Source organism: Ixodes scapularis, unplaced genomic scaffold (genome assembly GCF_016920785.2).
Source record: "Ixodes scapularis isolate PalLabHiFi unplaced genomic scaffold, ASM1692078v2 PGA_scaffold9__187_contigs__length_104089568, whole genome shotgun sequence".
Classification (NCBI taxonomy): Eukaryota; Metazoa; Arthropoda; class Arachnida; order Ixodida; family Ixodidae; genus Ixodes; species Ixodes scapularis.
The window spans coordinates 30,665,491-30,686,173 of NW_024609884.1; the positions used below are offsets into that span (position 1 = coordinate 30,665,491).

Genomic DNA, 20,683 nt, shown 5'->3' on the forward strand with positions numbered 1-20,683 from the left:
GCACATGGCAGCATCTAAACAACTTGTAAATTTTCTTCAGAATGTTGGCTGGCCTGTCAGCAAGATCAAGGGAGCATCACCAGTGCGGGAGCAGTTTTCACTGCATCGTCACGTTTTCAAGCCTGCACGGTCAGCCCTATCATCCGCGGCCTGATCACCCACAGCGCCGCCGCAGACAAGGACAGCACAGCTGATTGATCCGCCAGCGTCTACACCACCAGCGAAAGCCTTCAAAAGCACGGGATCTCTTCGGAGTGTTCACTGGGCAGCAGCGGCGGTGGCACATGGCAGCATCTAAACAACTTGTAAATTTTCTTCAGAATGTTGGCTGGCCTGTCAGCAAGATCAAGGGAGCATCACCAGTGCGGGAGCAGTTTTCACTGCATCGTCACGTTTTCAAGCCTGCACGGTCAGCCCTATCATCCGCGGCCTGATCACCCACAGCGCCGCCGCAGACAAGGACAGCCCAGCTGATTGATCCGCCAGCGTCTACACCACCAGCGAAAGCCTACAAAAGCACGGGATCTCTTCGGAGTGTTCACTGGGCAGCAGCGGCGGTGGCACATGGCAGCATCTAAACAACTTGTAAATTTTCTTCAGAATGTTGGCTGGCCTGTCAGCAAGATCAAGGGAGCATCACCAGTGCGGGAGCAGTTTTCACTGCATCGTCACGTTTTCAAGCCTGCACGGTCAGCCCTATCATCCGCGGCCTGATCACCCACAGCGCCGCCGCAAACAAGGACAGCCCAGCTGATTGATCCGCCAGCGTCTACACCACCAGCGAAAGCCTACAAAAGCACGGGATCTCTTCGGAGTGTTCACTGGGCAGCAGCGGCGGTGGCACATGGCAGCATCTAAACAACTTGTAAATTTTCTTCAGAATGTTGGCTGGCCTGTCAGCAAGATCAAGGGAGCATCACCAGTGCGGGAGCAGTTTTCACTGCATCGTCACGTTTTCAAGCCTGCACGGTCAGCCCTATCATCCGCGGCCTGATCACCCACAGCGCCGCCGCAGACAAGGACAGCACAGCTGATTGATCCGCCAGCGTCTACACCACCAGCGAAAGCCTTCAAAAGCACGGGATCTCTTCGGAGTGTTCACTGGGCAGCAGCGGCGGTGGCACATGGCAGCATCTAAACAACTTGTAAATTTTCTTCAGAATGTTGGCTGGCCTGTCAGCAAGATCAAGGGAGCATCACCAGTGCGGGAGCAGTTTTCACTGCATCGTCACGTTTTCAAGCCTGCACGGTCAGCCCTATCATCCGCGGCCTGATCACCCACAGCGCCGCCGCAGACAAGGACAGCACAGCTGATTGATCCGCCAGCGTCTACACCACCAGCGAAAGCCTTCAAAAGCACGGGATCTCTTCGGAGTGTTCACTGGGCAGCAGCGGCGGTGGCACATGGCAGCATCTAAACAACTTGTAAATTTTCTTCAGAATGTTGGCTGGCCTGTCAGCAAGATCAAGGGAGCGTCTCCAGTGCGGGAGCAGTTTTCACTGCATCGTCACGTTTTCAAGCCTGCACGGTCAGCCCTATCATCCGCGGCCTGATCACCCACAGCGCCGCCGCAGACAAGGACAGCACAGCTGATTGATCCGCCAGCGTCTACACCACCAGCGAAAGCCTACAAAAGAACACTTTTAGAGAAAAGGATATCTATAGTCCTCCCTAAAGGGAGGAACGATCTTGTAACCTGTGTTACTCCATTAAGGGAGAAAATGTTCGTCCCTAAAGCAGGGGAGCAAAAGTTGCTCCTTCTCCTGCGTCTCATTATGGCGGCCCCGAATCCAGCAAATCGAGCTTAATAAGGCTTAGCGAGGGCGCTACGTCTCTTGTACGGGACGAGAGGAACAGCAAATAAGAGCGTAACACGAGCTTTCTGCGAACTGCGTTTATTTCCGAAGCCAGCAATTCTCCAAGCAGTCAAAGAGACTTCCGTTTCAAAAGCATTTACTCAGTCTTTGTCCGGTCGAAACCGGAAGTACTTAAGTTTTTGTGCTCGTTACGTCGAGGGAGCCATCATGTAGACAAGCGTCATTTTTATTTTGATATATGATCTCCCGTTATTTATTAAACCTTTCATGACCGGATGTACGAGACTGCATCCCGAATTTCGCCAGTGTCAATGGCTGACATCCGTAGCAGCTGCGTGACGTCACAAAACGCAAAGGTTTGTGACGTTGGTCGACGGATGTCTTGTATTTGGTTTCGAATTATATAGTCTCCTAGGCTGTACCCTACTGAAATACGGTTCTTTTATTGCAGTTCCCAAACGTGTGCAAAAAAAAGTCAGGCCTTTTAGCAGGATATTACTCGAAAACAGCCGTAAGCTTCGAGCAAACGTATGCGGTTTCGCGCAAACACAACTGCAACGGCCACCGATCGAACTAGGAGCACTAGGATCGCTTGCAAAGCAAAGGATGCAGATTTCGCTTCTGAAGCAGCATCTAGGTACACGAAGCGGCATCTGGGTATACATTTCGTCGGATCCACTGGATCGGTGCTGAGGCTGCTGGTCGTTCCCTTGGAGGCGATGTCCGCGGGTCGAAGGCAAACGGCGAATCGTTCAAATGCAAGTCGTCACTTGATTTGGACGAGCTTGGTGAATTGTAGCCACGCTCTATTTTCACAGGCGGGTCAATCAGAATTTGGCTGCACGCGTGCTAAATACACCTTCTGGTATCGTTTCCAGGTGGTCTAGCTGTTGGTTTTGGTTTCGCTGCATAATCAAATTGATTGATCCGATTTGGGCGAGGAGTGGATGGACGTAGTTTAATATCGTTGGCACAGCATTACACTTCAGCTTACGAGCGTTCTCTCCGCTTAGAGCTCAGCTCGTAGCTGTGTTCTGTGAGATCATTGCTGCATAAGCGGGATCTCAATCTTGACGGGAACCCAGTCCCGTCAAGATCCACGGCGACGATCCATTTTGCTCGTCACTGCACGTCTCGCGGAAAGGAGTGCAACGTCATGCTGTGGCTCGCATGTGCTGCCCGGTGATTGTGGCACCCAACCGTGCAACAAAAATCTCATCTAACCACGAAACAAGTCGAGTACAACAAGAACGAAGCACGCTTAGGCGTTCACTCGCAGGCAGGGATGGGCAAAATACATGCAAATATGTATTGTAATACAAATACAAAATACTTAGTCAAAAATGTATTTAATTACAAATCTAATTACATTTCCAAAAAAAGCATTTAAATCTAAGGTACAAATACAACCAAATGTATTTGGTCTTTCTCCAAATACTTTTCCAAATACATTCCTCAAAATTTGCGCCAGCGACTTCAGGGCACCTGCAACGGGTTTCTGGGTATCTGATTTTACTTTTGCATCGCACACTCGGGAGTTAGTGTGCGAGGCTCTAGTAACGTAATAGAAATATAATCACAAAAAAATGTAATCAGCTTGGACGTAATATGTGAAAAAAGTACAGAGCTTCAAGCAGCTTTTTTTGTCGATTACATTTTGGTGTAGACCAACAAAGAACCGAGACGACCAAGACGTGCAGCACTAGCTAGAGGAGTTTTATTGTTGCAACTCGCACCAGTTACAAAAATCTGGACGACCCGCGCATTTATAATGTTCCAGGCAAAAATATGGATGGAAATCAGGCTGGAAAGCATCACAAGTTGTCACAGGCACTTATTTAGCCAGTCTGACTGTGAACGTCGATTTCGTCACTATTCTTGCCTTGAACTAGCACCGTAATCACAAAGTCACTAAACGCTTGTGCTTGATTGAGAGACGCTGCATTCGGTGCAGAACGTAGTTTTCTTGCTGCTCTGGACAGTGACAATAAATTTGAGGGATGTATTTTCGCCCACAAAATTGTATTTAATTACAATTGCATTTGAAATACCCACGTTTTAGTATTTAAATACACACGTCAAATACATTACTCAATTTGTAAATAAATACAAATGCAAAATACACAAAGTATTTGAAATACTGCCCATTCCTGCTCGTAGGTAAACGAAAAGCTCCAATTTTGCCCTCGAAAGCAGCGTTTACGCTAGAGTGCGATTGGAACAGTATAAATTCAATTACTCATGCAGAGGGGCATATAAAATTCAGATATTGCACGTACGGTGCGTCTCGAGGCAATAACGACGATATTCAATTGTTTTCTCGAAAACAAAATTTGACCGGACAATCTCTTTAAACGGAGACAACCGATACCCAGTTACTTCGCACACTTTACGTCTTACCTTTGCTATTGCTCGAGTCGCAATTCCTTTGTCAACCGCACATTACGGACGAAGGGTAAACCAATTAGCAAAACCAAAAGCCGCTCTCAATAGAACAAACTCGAAGCCGCAGTTGCACGGTGACCAGAAATTGCCGCGTAGCGTGAAAGAAGGTTAAATCGCTTGCCACGAGATGGCAGGGTCAAGCAGAGTAATTGCAAGTAGCTAGGCTAGGTGGCGCTAGATAGCGCCTAATTCACGTTCTACAAAAAAATTTGTATTAGCTTTCGCCACCATTGCGCTTCGGGATCTTCGCCAACCTTTATAATACGCCCATTTAGACACATTACGCATACTGCAAGCATCAACTGAAAGTATACATTGAGCGCATACACATACACGGAACACGAGAAACATCAATACAACAGCACATGCACCAAATCGCTGCTTCCAAGCTCTGCATTTCCGTCTTTTATACTGGTCGTTTTGAACGTACGGAATTTTAATGTTAATGCGAAATAAAAAAACAAAAAAAACAATAAGAATAATTGAAAATGTCCCACTCGATCATAGCTCTCTTCCCTTATTTATAAAGCACAAAATACTTGACGTATCTAACATTTAGTCTAATAGATTAACTGTCACGTATCACCGCGCCTTAAAAGAACATATTAAAATTATTTTATACCTCGCCAAACTTAAAAATATTGTATCATTATATCCTTCAAGTCATTGGCGTCCATGGCGCATCCCATCATCTAGAGCTACTTCTGGCTTCCAGAGGTTGAGTTGCAGATTACCGTAACTCTTAAACTACATATTTTCCGAAGATGTTGATTCACCTTCATTAAATGCCCTTACAATTCAGACTTTCCTTTATTAAGTGAAGATGTTTGTCTTATGTTTGTTATATCTATGAACTTTAGTGTGTTTTGAAATGGGACCTTTTTTCAATGCAACGTATTTTATATGACATCTTATATAAGTTATCTTCATTGTCTTTTTCTTTCGCATTTTGAGGTCAGTGTTGGTAAACTTTCATTAAATGCCGGTACAACTCAAACTTTCCCGAAATAATGAGAACGTTTGTTTTATGTTTGTTACACTTATCTATTTCAGTGAGCATTGAAGCGCATCTTATTTTAATCTTATATGTCACGTTACAAAAGTTATTTCCATTTTTCCATTGTTTTTCTTTCGTGTTTTTGATGCCATGCGGCCTGCGGCCTGCCCCGCGGTCAGTACACTCTACAGCTTTTTTTTCCTGGCCCCCCTTGTCACATGTGTGTAAAAGCGCTGTGACAAAAACTGATTGTGATTCTGATTCTGATATTGCCTTGACTCTAAATGTAACTTGAACAGCAACTTTTTTGTGTCCGCTGAAAGGTGTAAAGATATTTCTTTCGGACACCGGGCCTAACCTGTTGTAGAAAGGCGACGCAATATCAAAATAATACGCAACGCGCACAAATATTGAAGAGTTAAAAAAAAAAAAAAAAGAGAAACGACAATATTCAGTTTAGAAAGCGCCATGAAGTGTGCACGCCGCAGTTCGTATGCTGCGTATGTAAGTTCTCAGATCAATAAAACTCGCACACCTTTCTTTTTTGCCTCTTTTTCTCGAATCCTAACTTCGCGAGAAGTGTGGAAAAGCAGCCTCTTTTCTTATTATTATTGTTTTGACGTTCCGCTTCACCTTTACCTCGCCCGCATGTGGCGTGCACTCAGGATACGCGCGGAAAAAAGGATGCGCCGGCATTTTGCAACGCCAAAGCGGAGCAAACCAAAAAAAAGAAAAAAAAAGAGCGTGTTCAAGTCGCTTTTACGAGGAATGGCGAAACGCGCGCCAGAAGGTCGCAAGGTTAGCCAACCTCCCTCGCAGCTGGAGTGGCATGCCCGCCAAACCTAATTGTCTGAAAAGTGGGCCGTCGCTCCCGACCATCGGCTTATGCATACATGGACCTCATAAATCAGCTCGGGTTTGCTGCAATCCTGACCCTGCGTGAACCGCCTCCGACTTTGCACCGGCAGCCCCTCGCATTACGCTGGCGGCGGCGGCGGCGGCCAATGTAGCGAGCACCTTCCTCGGAACACTCTCAAACTCGCAGTCTCACGTCCAGCGTCATGGTTCATCACCGTGAAAGCGAGTGCCACTAGTCTCTGCTCGAGTCTGAACAAAGTGGGCAGCTCTTCTCTTGGTCTGACTTTTGCGTAACGTGGAACGAATCCGGCCAATCAATTTACTTGGCAGCGAGGTTGAACCTCACGGCGAAGCACAGTCTCAACCGAACCGCTCCAACTATTTTTTGTTCCTGGCGCGGAGGTTTGGAAAAAAATTTCGAGTAATCTTTTTTTTATTCTTGCAGGTATTGATTATTCGCTGCGAGCATTTCTTTCCGCTGTTACTCGCACAAGGATTTGTTTTTTTACCCTTTTAAATATTGTATGCTTCAACTTGTCTGGGGTAACGACCCTCTTTAAAGAAGACTCTAAAGTAGATTTTAAGCTCGCAGATTATGGTGTCTTTAGAAAGAGGGTGGGGTTTGGGGCCTGCGGTAGTTTTCCACGAATTTTGGAACTTCATATTTTTGTTCTGATACAATGCTTTAGTAGAGGTGTGCGAAAAGGGGTTCGAATTGAAATGCGTAGTGCCATTCCCAGCTTGAACACTCTATACCGGGTGTTTCAACGAAGACTTTAAGAAACCGCTAAATATAGGGTAATTAAAAGAGAAAAAAAAAAAAAAAAAACTTTCCCGGGAACAAATCATCATCTACGGTTGACGTCAAGGATTGCAAAAAGCTTACTAATTTGGTAAATAATTAACTAAAATTTACTAATTAACTTTCTAATAGTGTCATAAACGATGGTTCCAAGTTAAAAAAAAAGATAAACACTTTCCGACCATTCTGGAAAACCGTTAAATTAACTCACTTCAGCAATGGTACAAGGAACTTACAGAATTTTACGGCGTTTTACGGCGCATCTTACAGCATTTTACGGCAAATCTTTGCGCCAGCTGACCTGCTCCCATGCGACCGAGGCTGCCGCCTCGCCTCCCCCTTTGGATGGAAGGAGTTGCGCGCCTCGGGCACCAGGGTACACGACCACTGGCGCAAGAATGTGCTCCGACCAAAGTAAAATAAAAGGACACACACACACACAAACACACACCTTGAAACGCGTTTAAACATAACGTCCTTTCGGAACGCCGTAAAATGCTGCATCTGCCATTATATATCTTACTAAAAATAGTCAATTTAGTGGTCCTCGATGATGCTCAGCAAGTTTCTAATTGAAACCGTGAGTCTATTTTCACTAATAAAAAAGCTGATTAAATTTGTTTTTTGTTATTTATTTAGCCAATTAGTGTGCGCGCGTGTGTGTGTATATTTTGCAATCCGCCCTGGGTGGCAGTTTACGATTTCTTCCTCGACCACCCTAGTTTTATGATTTTTGTTTGATTTTCCTTTTAAAAAGTCTTCGCCGCCGAAACACTCGGTTTCGCCCAAACACGTGGTTCTGACGTCACGCCTCTACGATGGAGCTGCTGTTGGCGGCGCCGCATGTGCACACGCGTCATTTCACGCGAATTTGGTTTCTCCGCACTCCTATTGCCCACACATATGGTGTGGGCAAACGCTGACTCGTTTTTAAACAGCAGGTCGGCCTCTAGATCCATCGTGTCCTTTAGTTGCAAGGCGAAAGCTCTAAATGGCGCAGCGCTATTCGATTCTAACCACCGTTCGTACATCCCTACTTTTAAAGCGACAGCTTTACGGGCGACACTTTGCAGAGATTTCGACCTCGTCTCCTGTCGTCGCCGCTACGGAAAAGCCCTTCCCTCCGATGTTGGCGCGAGGCCAGGGAAGTCGGATTTTCCCGTCGGCCGCCTCGACATCCCGGCAGTAACGACGCGGCGAGAGTCTTCCGTGTCGTCTGCTTGAAAGACTTGTTTTCAAAACATCCACTTCGGTAGTATCCAGTTGCTACGCGTAATGTTGGATGATTTTAGAAACTTCCACCGCGCTTACGCACTTACTTTGCGGATCACCGGTGGCAGTCGTTAGTGGCATCCACGACGTCAACCACGCCGCCAACCGTCCTCGTGTACGTGACGGTACCACCCCCTCCCCCTCCCTCCCTCCCCCCCCCCCCCCCCCCCCCCCGCATTGCGCGACCATGCTACAGCTATCGCTTTCGTTTCTTCGCACATTGTGGACGAAAAATACGACTTTTTGAGAAACAGTGAATCTAACATTTCAATTTGTTTTCTTCTTGTCATAGCATCATCGAAAACAATGTTGCTGTAAAGTCAGTTTTTCTAAATATTCTAAAACTTACTCCAGCAAAACGTCGGCAGAAATTGTCTGAATGGGATTCCGACGAAGTGCTCGTGCAACCAATGACCTCGCCGACGCTCTAAAAAGAAAAACAAAATAAAGTAGAGGCAGGCGATTTGCGTGTTCACTTTTATCATTATGTTTCACATGCTCAGTCTCCCTGTCCAAGCGCTAATGCTAATGTCCTTCGTTTTTTTTTGTTTTTTGTTAGAGCGGATGCAGTGATTGTTTTGCCACTTGCCATGTGGCGTTATATCTTTTAGTAGAAGCACCGGCGTGACTTTGAAGGAGGCTTTTATGCTTCTACTTTACACTCCAAAGTCTGAAGCAACCGTTAACCTTCTTAAGTCACACCTGCCTCTTTTCGCGCATTTTCCCCCAGGGCGGCAATCAGCCACCGCGTGGCAGCGACTCATTTGATGCCTTGTTAGTCGCGTTAGTTTGCAGCACGGTAGAGCAGCTTCCCTGGCGGGTATGCCTTTTTTCAGCCGCTTTTGAAACCTGTCCGCGTCACACGTGCTCGTTCAAACTCGAACTCGGGCCGTTTCACATCATGCTATTTTTCGGGAAAAATGCGGGTGCGAGTCCGCAACGGCATCGTAATGATCACCATCATCATCCCCATTTCCCAACGAAATGGATTTGATCTAGCACTGGTTAACGACAAAGTGAAATGTGATGGTAAAATAATGTGAGTACTGTTTAATGTTTCCCCGAGCTGTACAAACAATTATGACGTCGGAAGTAAACGAGGGTGGTACGAAGTATTTGGGAAGTGACGCCGAGCGAATTAAGGTCAAGTAGTGTACGCCAGCTATAGGAAGGCTAATTCGTGAACAGGAAAGTTAAAAGGGCTTTTAACAATTCTCAACTAGAAGAAGTGATCAAACGAATTGAAATGATTACATCGAGGCAACCGGTAAGAGAATTGACATGTGCCGATTTAGTAAACATTTTTAGAAGGTGCAAAAATAAATAAGGAGGGAAAGAGAAACGGGAATGTTCAAGCGAAAACGCTAGCGCACGGCTCAAGAGGAATCAAGGGAACTCAGATGAGCAAATAAATAGGAGGCCCACACCAGCTTTAGTAGCATTAAAATGAAAGACCTTCTAAGATAGGAGAAAGGAGGCATCTGCGTTAATTCAGGCCATGATTAGGAGGGCAGGAGTGCCGTAGGTGTATAAGAAAGATTGGAATGCGGTACGTTCTGAGAGCACAGTAATGAAGAGAGGTGAAAGACAGAAAGAGGCCAACACTCATTGACTACGAAGGAATGGATAAATGAGGAGGGGAAAGAGCTGCGAGGGTAGTACAGAATAGGGTCATTCAAGTCGAAGTCGATAAAGAAACCTATCCGCGAACCGGAGCACTATAAACCTCATTTTCCTCCTGCCGCGTGGTCTACTCCGTAGAATCTGCTGCGCTGGACATTTGACTAGTCTCCAAACACGGTTCGAAATCACGCCATTTTCGGCTATTTCGGATGCAAATGCACGGAATTTAGATGTGTGAGTTACCGTTCATCTCATACCCGCGATAAAAAGACTAACCGCGCACAATTGCGCCGTTAACGGCTGTGTAAATAGAAAAGGAACCTTGAAATTAGCTCTCCATAGTGTGGTCGGCCTGTCCTCTTCAGCGAAAAGTAGATGCGGTCGCAATATTTCCAGGCTGGACAGGATCCGCACTGATTCAGGCCTTTAGCGACTATGATGAATAGAAGACCATAGATCGGTTGCCTTATCGCAGATGTTCGTAGTAGATATTCTAAACAAGATGACTTATTCGTGATGTTTACGCGTAGGGGATAGTCTCCAATAATAGAGAGTTTTCGTATTGCACATACGTGCCAACGCAGGCATTGGGCGTTTGCGTTAGCGTTGCGTGTTCCACACTGAGCGTGCGCGGAGCTTCAAATTGCGTCTTAGATTGGCGAATGGAGACGACGCGCATGCGCAGGCTAGAGCACGCAACGCAAACGCACAGCACTTGCGTTTGCTTCTAATCGCAATACTAAAACTCTGTAATATGAAAGACCCCGTTGACGACGCCGTTTCAGGCAGCTATGCTGGATTCGCCTTGATCAGACCCAGGTGTTTTTTCATGAATTGAAATTAGAGGGGGTGTCTAAAGTTTTAGGGGGGGGGGGAGGCATTGAGATCAGAGGAGTCGTTGCGAGTTAAGGGGGGTGCCTTCAGAAAAATAAAGGGGGGGGGGTGGTGTACTCCCCCCTAGGGGGTGTGTAGGGAAACCACTGATCAGGTCCCCATTGCTCCGGGCGAGGAATTAAATTAACCTTTTATCTCTCTCTCTCTCTCTCAAAAAAAAAAAAAGTTGCTGGGTCCTTAGTTGGCTAAGCACCACCGCATAAACAGCCTCTGCGATTGGGTCTTTCATATTCTGGGCAACTGTACTTGGAAACCGACTAATCGATCCGCAAATTCAAGCCGCCGCCGAAAGCCTATAATGCCGCGAAGATGCGGATAATCGATCATTCGATCGCATGTTTTGTGCAAAAGTTGGTTATTGTTCATTATAAAACATAAAAGTGAAGTAGCTATTAGCTTCAACGGGGAGGCTAACCAACAAATTTCTATCATGTCTCGCTGGGAACAGTGTAATAAACATGGTTCTGGGGTTTATTGTTTTTAACACCGAAGTATGAACCATGCCTCGATGTTTGCATGAAGATAAGAAAAAAGTCAAACAAAGCTTTTTTTGGCTTCAGAACTTCACCATTACGACGATAATTTCTACTGACGTATTATACCTCTGTACAAATTTTAAGCAATCTAGCGGCGGCATTTGAAAACTACACGCGGGCGCTAAGGCTCGCCATGCAATGTCGCGTGTCAGTCGCCACTGATATGTTGAGAGTGTTTCAAGCATCTGCGTTCCTGCCGCTGCTCCGACGCTACGCCAAAGATTAGTTACCATCTTTTCCCAATCAGTTTAAACTGCGTGATTCTGTCGGCTTAAAGTGAACGCGCACTCGAACCGCATATATGATAATTGTGACAGATCGTAATCAAAGCCGTACAAACTATATAAACAGCGAAGAGTAAGGGGACCATGAGAAGTAGTGGAAAACAAAAAGGGCGAAGGGAAGAACGACGTGAAAGCAGTTGGACAAAACGACGGAAAGAAGGACCGGGAACAATTTGGTGGCAGCGGTGGGATTAAAGCGGAATGGCTGTCACGCGACAGCCGCGCTCAACGTGACCAGCGCAGCATTTCTTCTGGAGACACTGGAAATTCCGAAGGTCCAATTACCTTCGGTCAACTGCAGAATCTGTTCACGGAGCAGAAGCGGGGCTTTAAAGTGGCTGTGGCCAACAGAGGCGAGTCGCAGCTGGGGTCCATTATATCTACGCAGGAGGACCTTCGGCGGAGAATAGTCGAACTGAAGAGGAGGCAGAACACAGAGAACCATACGACCTCTCCAACACAGTGAATACCACATTACCCGGTTCAACCTGTCGTCGTGTGAAACTAAAACTTTTCGACGGTAGCGAACCCTTGGATATTTACCTCGAGCAGGCTAACATCGTTGCCCGGGCTAATCGGTGGTCAGAAAGTGACACAGCTCATGCACTCGCTGCTCAACTACAGGGCTCAGCCATTGCAGTATTGACTTAACTATAAGACACGACTTCAACTTCCTAAGCGCTAGTAGCGGCACTTGATGATCACTCTTGTGGCAAACATCTTCAACAAGTTCGTAATGGTAAGCTACGCTTTCGTCGACAACGGCCAGATTAGACACTTCAAGCCCTTAGAACAGACGTCGAGTTCCTTGCACGGGCGTTTGTGGCAGTGGCCACTGACACGTTTTACCTTCTCCGCACTGCTGCTTTTGTCGACGAAATTTCGGAAATTAAGATTCAAAGGTCTGCTTGAATTGGAGGGCCAAACACCCTTCAGGAGGCTCTGGCGAAGGCGTTAAAAATGTCAACCATCCAGATCGCGACAGCTGACGCCCAAACTCCTCGTTAGACATGGTGGAAGCCAAGGTCCTATATGAATACATCTAGATCGCGCAAGCCACATCAGGAGTATCACCGAGCTGCGACAGAAAGGCGATGCTTCCAGTGCGGACGGCGAGGACACTTCGCGTGTAAATGCGGACGACAAGAACATTCGACGGAAAACTGATTTCCATGGAAATCCATGGAGGCAGAATCGGGAAAAGAAGATCACGGAGTCCCACTCGTCTCACTTTCAAAACGACTCACTGGTCTTCCGACTATAGAAGTAGAAATTCAAGGATTTGGAATACAAGAGTATTCTTGACACAGGAGTAGCAGTTAGCATAATAGACGCGAGGCTCGTGTTGCCTGCTTGTGATGTCTTCCAGGTCGGTTCTCAACTTTTGAAAGGAAACGGTGCCATGGTTTGCACCTAAGGACAAGTTAAGCTACTTGTCACCGATGTCGGGGAAAGATCGCTTGTCGATTTCGTTATTTTATCGAACTCCATCTCTTTAATTGTTTTGGGTTATGAGTGGTGTTGAGGATATATACTTTTCCGGCTGAAGCACGAACAAAAAAGCAGAGAGAACTCGCACACCACTAGAAACATCAGGTGTTAACAGTACATCATGCATGTAGCTCATGTGTGTCGTTCATTATTTGTGTATTGTCGCCTTAGAAAGCTGGCCCATGTTCTTACAGTGCTTTTATCAGTGCGCCATGGCCGATTTTTTCAAGTATAAGTATCCGATGAATCAAACGCGTATATGACAGATAGCGAAACTATACCTGCCGAGGCTGCACTCCTAGAAAAAGGGGTCTATATAGTCAACCCCAAAGGGACGACTGCTTTTGGCACATATGTCCCTTCAGAAAGGCAGAAACTTTCGTCCCTGAAAGCTGGGGAGCAAAGTTCCTCCGTTGACTGCATCTCATTGTGGCGGCCCCGAATCGAGCGACTCGAGCTCAATTAGGCTTAACGAGGATGGTACACCTATAGTACGGGGCAAGCGGAGCAGCAAATAAAAGCTTAACACGAGCTTTACGCGAATTGTATTTAGTTCCCAAGTCGGATTCCCCACGCAGGTAAAGAAACTTCCGTTTCGAAAGCAGTCAGTCAGTCTTCTCATCGTCACCACTGCGATCTTAAACGGAAACCACCGGTATTCAGTTACTTCACGCACTTCGCATCTTACCTTTGCTATTCCTCTTGCCACAATTCCTTCGTCAACTGCAGATCACGGATGTGGTAAGCCATTCGCGAAACGGAAATCCGCTCACAAAAAGAGCAAATTAGAAGCAGTCTTCTTGGCTGTAACCACAAATCGCGAAGCTAGAGTCCCTAAATAAAGCTACGCTTTCAGAGTACCGAAACTCCCAAACTACGCGTCTGAAGCGCGTCAGGCGCCGCCATCTTGGGTCCACGCGCAGATGGAGGAGCGCCTGTAGCTGAACCAAGCCGAGCTGTAGCCGTCGCCTGCGCCAGCTGCCGTAGCCGCAGCTGTGGCTGCGGCAGCGAATCAAAAGTCAAATTTGGGGGTTTTACGTGCCAAACCAACGACGGGCATCTGGCACGCCCCAGCGGAGACTGAGGATTAATTTGGACCACCTGGGGATCTTTTGACGTGCAACCGAAAGCTCGGTTACGCGGCGCCTCCTCCGCAATAAGCCTCCGTCAGATTGCGGGCACCTCGGCCGGGATTCGAACCCGCCACATGGGGATCCGTAGGCCAGCGCTCTCGCCTCGGAGCCATCGAGGTGGCAGCTGTGGCATCGAATCAAGGTCGTGTTGTTCGTATCTCGACATAAGAAGGAAAAAGTGCGTGCTGAGCGACGGACTTCAGGGTGCGCGAGCAGTAAACAGTAAAACAGCAGCAGGCAACGGATCGCTGGATCCAAGATGGTGGCGTTGAAAAAACGCGATGATGATGATAGCGACTCACGTGACTGCCGTTGTCCAATGATGCTGCAGCGAACCAGCATATTGTTGAATGAGCGACTGCGTTGTCGGCGAAGTGCCAAAGAAAAGGAATGCGGTACTCTGAAAGCGTAGCTTATTTAGTGACTCTACTCGAAGCGTGAAAGAAGGTTAGATCGCTTGCCACCTGATGGCAGGGCCAGGCAGAGTAATTGCAAGTAGCTAGGCTAGGTGGCGTTATGTACCGCCCAATTCGTGTGCTGCAAAATTCATGCGGGCACCTTTATTATACACACATGTAGACACATTACGTATACCACTAGCACCAGCTGAATATATACATAGAGCGCACACACATACACGGCACATGCAAACATTAATACAACAGCACAGGAACCCGATCACTAGATCTGTGCTGTGCGTTTCCACCTTTTATACTGGTCGTTTTGAAGGTACGAATTTTCTCGGTGACCACCTAAGCAATAAAAAATATTCCCAGCATGTTAATGATAATTTTTTTAGCAATGTCATACCTCTGAGAGTACTTCGAATGGCTCAGGCGATGAATCTCTTAGTAAAAAGTAAACGATGATGCCGTAATTATATGATAGCCAATAAATCAAGCCGGTCCACTGCCATATGTTTGTTTCCCGGCACGGCACGTCGTAGCCAGTATTTCTATTGGAGGATTTGTTTTTCTAATTGTGGTTTTCGCGTGTGGCTGGAATTGTCGTTTTGAATTGATCTCCGTAGAGATCAATTCGCTTTCACTCAGGTGAAAGCGAAGCTTCGCGGTCAGAAAACTCGCTTTTCGATCAACTTGACTGCAGTCGAAGTCGCGGCTTGCGGCACGTGTTAAGTGTACGGAGCTACGCCGTGGTGAACTCGAAAACACCTAGCGCTCATCTCAGCGCACCACTTGGAGGGCACTTTCTCCAGGAATTGTAGTATATTTAAACAGCAAAATGAAGGATAGCTTTCTGTTGATTTTACCTACCATGCTCCCTTAATGTTCAAATTCCAGACTGCCAATATACGTACTTTCTGTCATATTTCCATACTCTTCAGCAGCGGCGTAGACTTTCCTTCCCGAAAAGATTCCGAGTCAAGAGGTCCAACGCGTCATGAGGTCCAACGAGTCAAGAGGTCCAATATTGGGCCTCTTGACGCGTTGGACCTCCTGACGCGTTGGACCTCTTGACTCGCCGTGGATCTCTAAACCCGTTGGACCTCTTGACGCGTTGGACCTCTTGACCCATATTGGATCTCTTGACTCGTGCCTGGATGTGTTAAGAGGTCCAACGCGTCAAGAGGTCCAATATTGGATAGCTTGACTCGTTGCATCTCTTAATGTGAAATATCTACAGGCAAGGGGTGTGAAATAAGTACAGGCAAAAAAGTGAGAAAAAAAAAAAACAACAACTATGAGGGCACCTAAGCTTTCTCTTACGATGTGAGAATGGGCGAGCACTACATTTTTCCGAGTTTTTTTTTCCGCAACGGATAGCGCGCTAGTTGCTCGATCAAGAGGGGCTGGGTTCGAAACCAGGCAGGGGATGGTTTCGTGCTCACGTAACCAGGGAGGTCACGTGACCAGAAGTTTTTGTTAGTTTGGTCACGTGACCAGAGAGTTATTTTTTTTTCATTATTATGTTGGATTGCGTTGGACAAGTCACGTATTTTGACGACGGATTTTGCCGACGGCTTTTTCGCTGCCTGAACCAGGTAATGCTCGCGCATTAAAAAAGCAGACAACAGAGATGCTAACAATAAAGGTGGAGAAGAAAAATGTCGGAAAAAGAGCGAAAAGTTCAGCTGTGAAGACTTCCACACGGCAGGGGGGATCTCACGAACACTTCTTTGATACATCGTTTCTGGCCGGTGATGAAATCAGTGTTCGTGCGTATGACCCGTGGTTTGCTTGGTTTCTGAAGCGACAGATACGCGCGCGCTGGGCTGTGGGGATCGCATGCTGGGCACTGGATTTGTAAACACCGGAAATCATTGTAGTTATAAACTGTCAAGCTTGTAGCAACATTCGTTCTTTGGGAACCTGTGTGCCTTCTCTCTTCTACCCCTGACCACAAAGACGTAAATCTGCACCTCCCTTGTTGCTCTCCCTCGCGAATATCGAACACGTAACCAGAAAGGTCGTAACATTTCACGATTTGAGATGCCTTTTTTTTTTTTTTTTTTTTTTTTTGGGGGGGGGGGGGGGGGGAAGTGACTACTTCGACATTCGGGTTCGAAATAATTGTAGAACTATTTTGAACACATCTTTTTCCACATACGAAAGATATGCCCATAGTTATTTGCTATTTCGACGTCTACCATCACACTAAAGCACTATTATGGCGTTTGACGTCAGGACAACTGAACATAGTTATTTATTTTTTTAATTTCTGTGACATCATTTTCAAAAGTTGTAATAATTGTTTTAATTTATTCTCGTCTCGTCAAAATAGCTTCCTTGATATTTTGAAGTGCTTGGTCTTCGAAGAACTTGAAGAGACAGTTTGCCCTGGCGAAGCATGGCATGTAAAGTTAGTCATTTTTCCATTCGCCATGGCCTAGCACTAGACACACTAGAGATCTATCGGCTTCAGAGATCGACCTGCTTTCCGACACGAACAGTTCTTCAATAAACTTCAATCTCTATGACCCAATTTTCTAAAAATGATTGAGCAAGTAACCCGCCATCTTACAATTCCAACCGACTAACACATCGCGTAATTTCAACTAAATATAAATGATATCGACAGACAAGTGTTAGGTAATTCGTGTCAAAAATGCTTAATCATGAAACGTTCAGTTTCATGGTTTATTTCACATCATTTTCAAAATTAAAGAGCAGTAAAGGGGTTACATATTGCTAGCATAAGTATTTGTGGCTGCTCTCTGCTTTTAAGTAACCCAACGGCCCAAATTAACTCGCTATAGCTTGCACCGGTCATAACGTTTCAAGAAGACAGTGCTCGCATTCATTTTCACACTCTATTGGACGCCAAGTGGCATAATCTGGGCTCGTTTAAAGACGACCTCTAATGATATTTGAGCTTCTTCCCATGTTGGGTTATTTACCTCTTCAGTGATTCGGTGAACTTAGTGAATAAAAACTAAAGCATAAAATTGTAGGGCTTCATATTTGTTAATAGAACATACGAGAACCTGGGCCTGGACAAAGTTACCCAAGGAAGTATTTGCAATTACAAATACTGAGATACATGAAAGGGAAGGATAAACGCGAGATGGGGGGGGGGGGGGGGGGGGGGGCTGAGGTACATTTGTATTTTATATCTCGGAAATTTGAGAGACAATTCCGTAGAAATGGCCTAAATGAGTCCTAAAACAGAGAGACTGGAACACAGACATTATGTTCTACAAGTCCAAAATATGTCGCCAGGCACTATCGATTATTTAACACTCAAATACATATACATTGTGGTAAATAGTATCTGTCTAGTCTCCCAATTCTCCAATATAATTAAAATAGGTCTAACAGTCAGTAACCGTCATAAGCAGACATTAACGGCAATATTATTATAAACAAAGAAGATAAAAATAAGGCTCGATGGACCTCTTGACGCGTTGGACCTCTTGACGCGTTCTACCTCTTGACGCGTTCTACCTCTTGACGCGTTGGACCTCTTGACGCGTTGGACCTCTTGACTCGATGGACCTCTTGACGCGTTGGACCTCTTGACACAAATTGGACCTTTTGACTCGTTGGACCTCTTGACGCGTTGGACCTTTTGACTCGAATTGGACCTTTTGACTCGTTGGACCTCTTGACTGGGCTGTCACGTGGCTATTGGACCTCTTGACTCGTTGGACCTTTTGACACGTTGGACCTCTTGACCATAAGCGTCGCGGAGACTGGATCGAGCGTACTGTGTAAAAGATGGCATGCTTTGCCATAGTAACTCACATCATCGACGGTGGCTACCGATGATTCCAGCTTCCCTGAGGACTGGCGTTCTGCAACTCTGCCACGATGATCACACAGCAAGTCACCTGGGCAGACACAAGATAGCCAAACTCAACGAAAGCTATTGGTGGCGGGGATTCCGGCAAGACGTTGTCCGTTACGTCGCTTGTCACATTTACGCAAACATAAAACAGCAACAACAAATATTTCCCCCTTTAACAAACTCCATCCAACCCAACCCCCGCAAGCGTTCAAGCTTATTGAACTTGATCATTTGGGACCATGTCCGACTTCACAACGAGGCAACCGTTATATTATCGTCGATGTAGACCATCTCAACAAAATAATCGAGCTGCGTGCGTGCCTACAGCCTCAGCGGATCACGTGATGAGGTTTGTTTTTGTGAGCGAATTGTAGTCCGCCACAGTGTACCCCTTTCTTTTCTCACCGATCGGAAGACACCATTTAGCTTGTATCTTTTCAAGCATGATATGATATCCTTCGGAATACATCCCGCCCAGGCAGCCCCCTGCCGTCTCGAAACCAACGAACTCGCTGAGCGTGCCAATCGCACTATAGCGGACATCTTGCACACATACGCGTACTACACAACACACGCCAATCGGGATGTGTACGTAACCTACACAGCATTCGCTTTGAACAGATCCCAACAAGGAAGTACCATGACTAGTCCATTCAAGCTGGTGTATGGAAAAACTGCGGTTCTTCCATATGAGCCAACGCTACCAACCATGTGGGACCATAGACGACGAGAGGATGACTAGTCGTTTCGAGGACTGACTCAATGAAGCGCGAAGCCGTGCTCACATTGCCATAATTAAAGCCCAACAACAAATTCTGACCAGTCATCAACAGGACAGTCAAATTCCTCTCATAGTGCCAGGATACGTTGTTATTGTGCGTCGCCATCTTAAAGGGACACCGCAATGGAAAAAAAAAATTAAAGCTTTTCTTAAACACGTTATGTTTACGTTTTTTTTTTTTTTTAACTTCGCAACGAAAAAACAAAGTTCGCGCACTATTTACGCCATTAGGCACAATTTAGGTGGAGGTCATGGCCCGCTGTAAGCCCCGCCCACAAAAGACCGAAAAAACTAAAAGAAATCAACAAAATAAATATTTAGTTCTAGGTTTACTGTTCACAATATTTTTCTTTCACATGGTATCCGCGAGCAAGGTGAATGAGCATCATGACGCAGAATTAATACCCCTGTAAGGCGGGCACGTTAAATGCCATTTAAGCAAAATGAGATTACAGCTCGGCCAATCCGCGTGTTTAATACGCCACGATGCGCGTGCACGCGCCACGTGCAGAACCAGGCTCACGAGCTGATTCGCCGAGCGGTGAAAGACATTCGATCAAAATGACATTTACTTTCCCCTCTGACAGGGGTATCATCGAGACGTAAATATATTCGCTTTGCTAGGGCAGGTGCACTGCAAATCTTTAGAGCTACCTGCCTTTCGAAGCGAAATGACGGGAAAATACCTGGACTAACTTGATGCGAGCCGAACGCACTGCCTCCATCCAAAATGGCTCGATAATTCTTACCTGTGTAGGTATCTTCTCGGTATAGAAGCCAAGGTTGCAATCATGATGGTTTCACAATTCACAGAGCAGCGGGGCCGCTTTTACGGAAACCAACATTTCTATTCAGAATCAACACGCTCAAACGAGCACATCAAGCGAGATCGAGCAGTACAGTCGACGTGGGACGCTAGGTTTGGGCCAGTCCCGCTACGAGAACAAGCACCCGCACAGCGCTTCCGAAGGGCGCGTACTTGCGTCAGTTGTTTGCTGGAAACTGGGTCCCCGGTTGGGAGACCTTCCTCTAAACACCTCAGTAAACGCAGAACGACTCGCAGTCGTGAAGAATAAACGAAGTCAACGAGCTATGCTCGTCGAGCGCACCGCAAACGCAAACAGCCATTTTTGTTGTCGTTTGAAACCGGAACGGAAAGGCAATCTCGGCATATATTTTAAAACAATAATGGCTCTATCTAGATTATTTGTTTCTCAAACAAAAACAAAATAGTTGATTAAAATGCTATTACGGCACGGAGATACAAATTTACAACCAAACTTTCACACGTCAATCATTTCTCCAGCTAATGAGAGATGTAAGCCCTTCTAAGCACGGGGCGGGGCTTAGCGGGCTGCGACCTCCATTTTCTGCACCTAAATTGCCTTAGCGGCGTAAATATTGCTCGGAAAAAAGTAATTTTTTTTTTGTGGTAATTTTTTGTATATACGTGTTTATTTAAAAATGAAAGATGTTTACAAATCTCTGTAATGCGAAATTA

At 46.1% G+C, this 20,683-nt stretch overlaps 1 protein-coding gene across 1 annotated transcript in view; it reads right to left on the bottom strand.

Moving 5' to 3' along the window:
* Window positions 1-18,426, bottom strand: part of LOC115321873 — a 276,363-nt gene extending 257,937 nt beyond the window's left edge. The window contains exon 1 of the mRNA XM_040223407.2: window positions 18,359-18,426. The gene's annotated coding sequence lies outside the window, so the exon portion shown is untranslated. The remainder of the gene's footprint in view (window positions 1-18,358) is intronic.
* Between the last annotated feature and the right edge of the window lie 2,257 nt (window positions 18,427-20,683).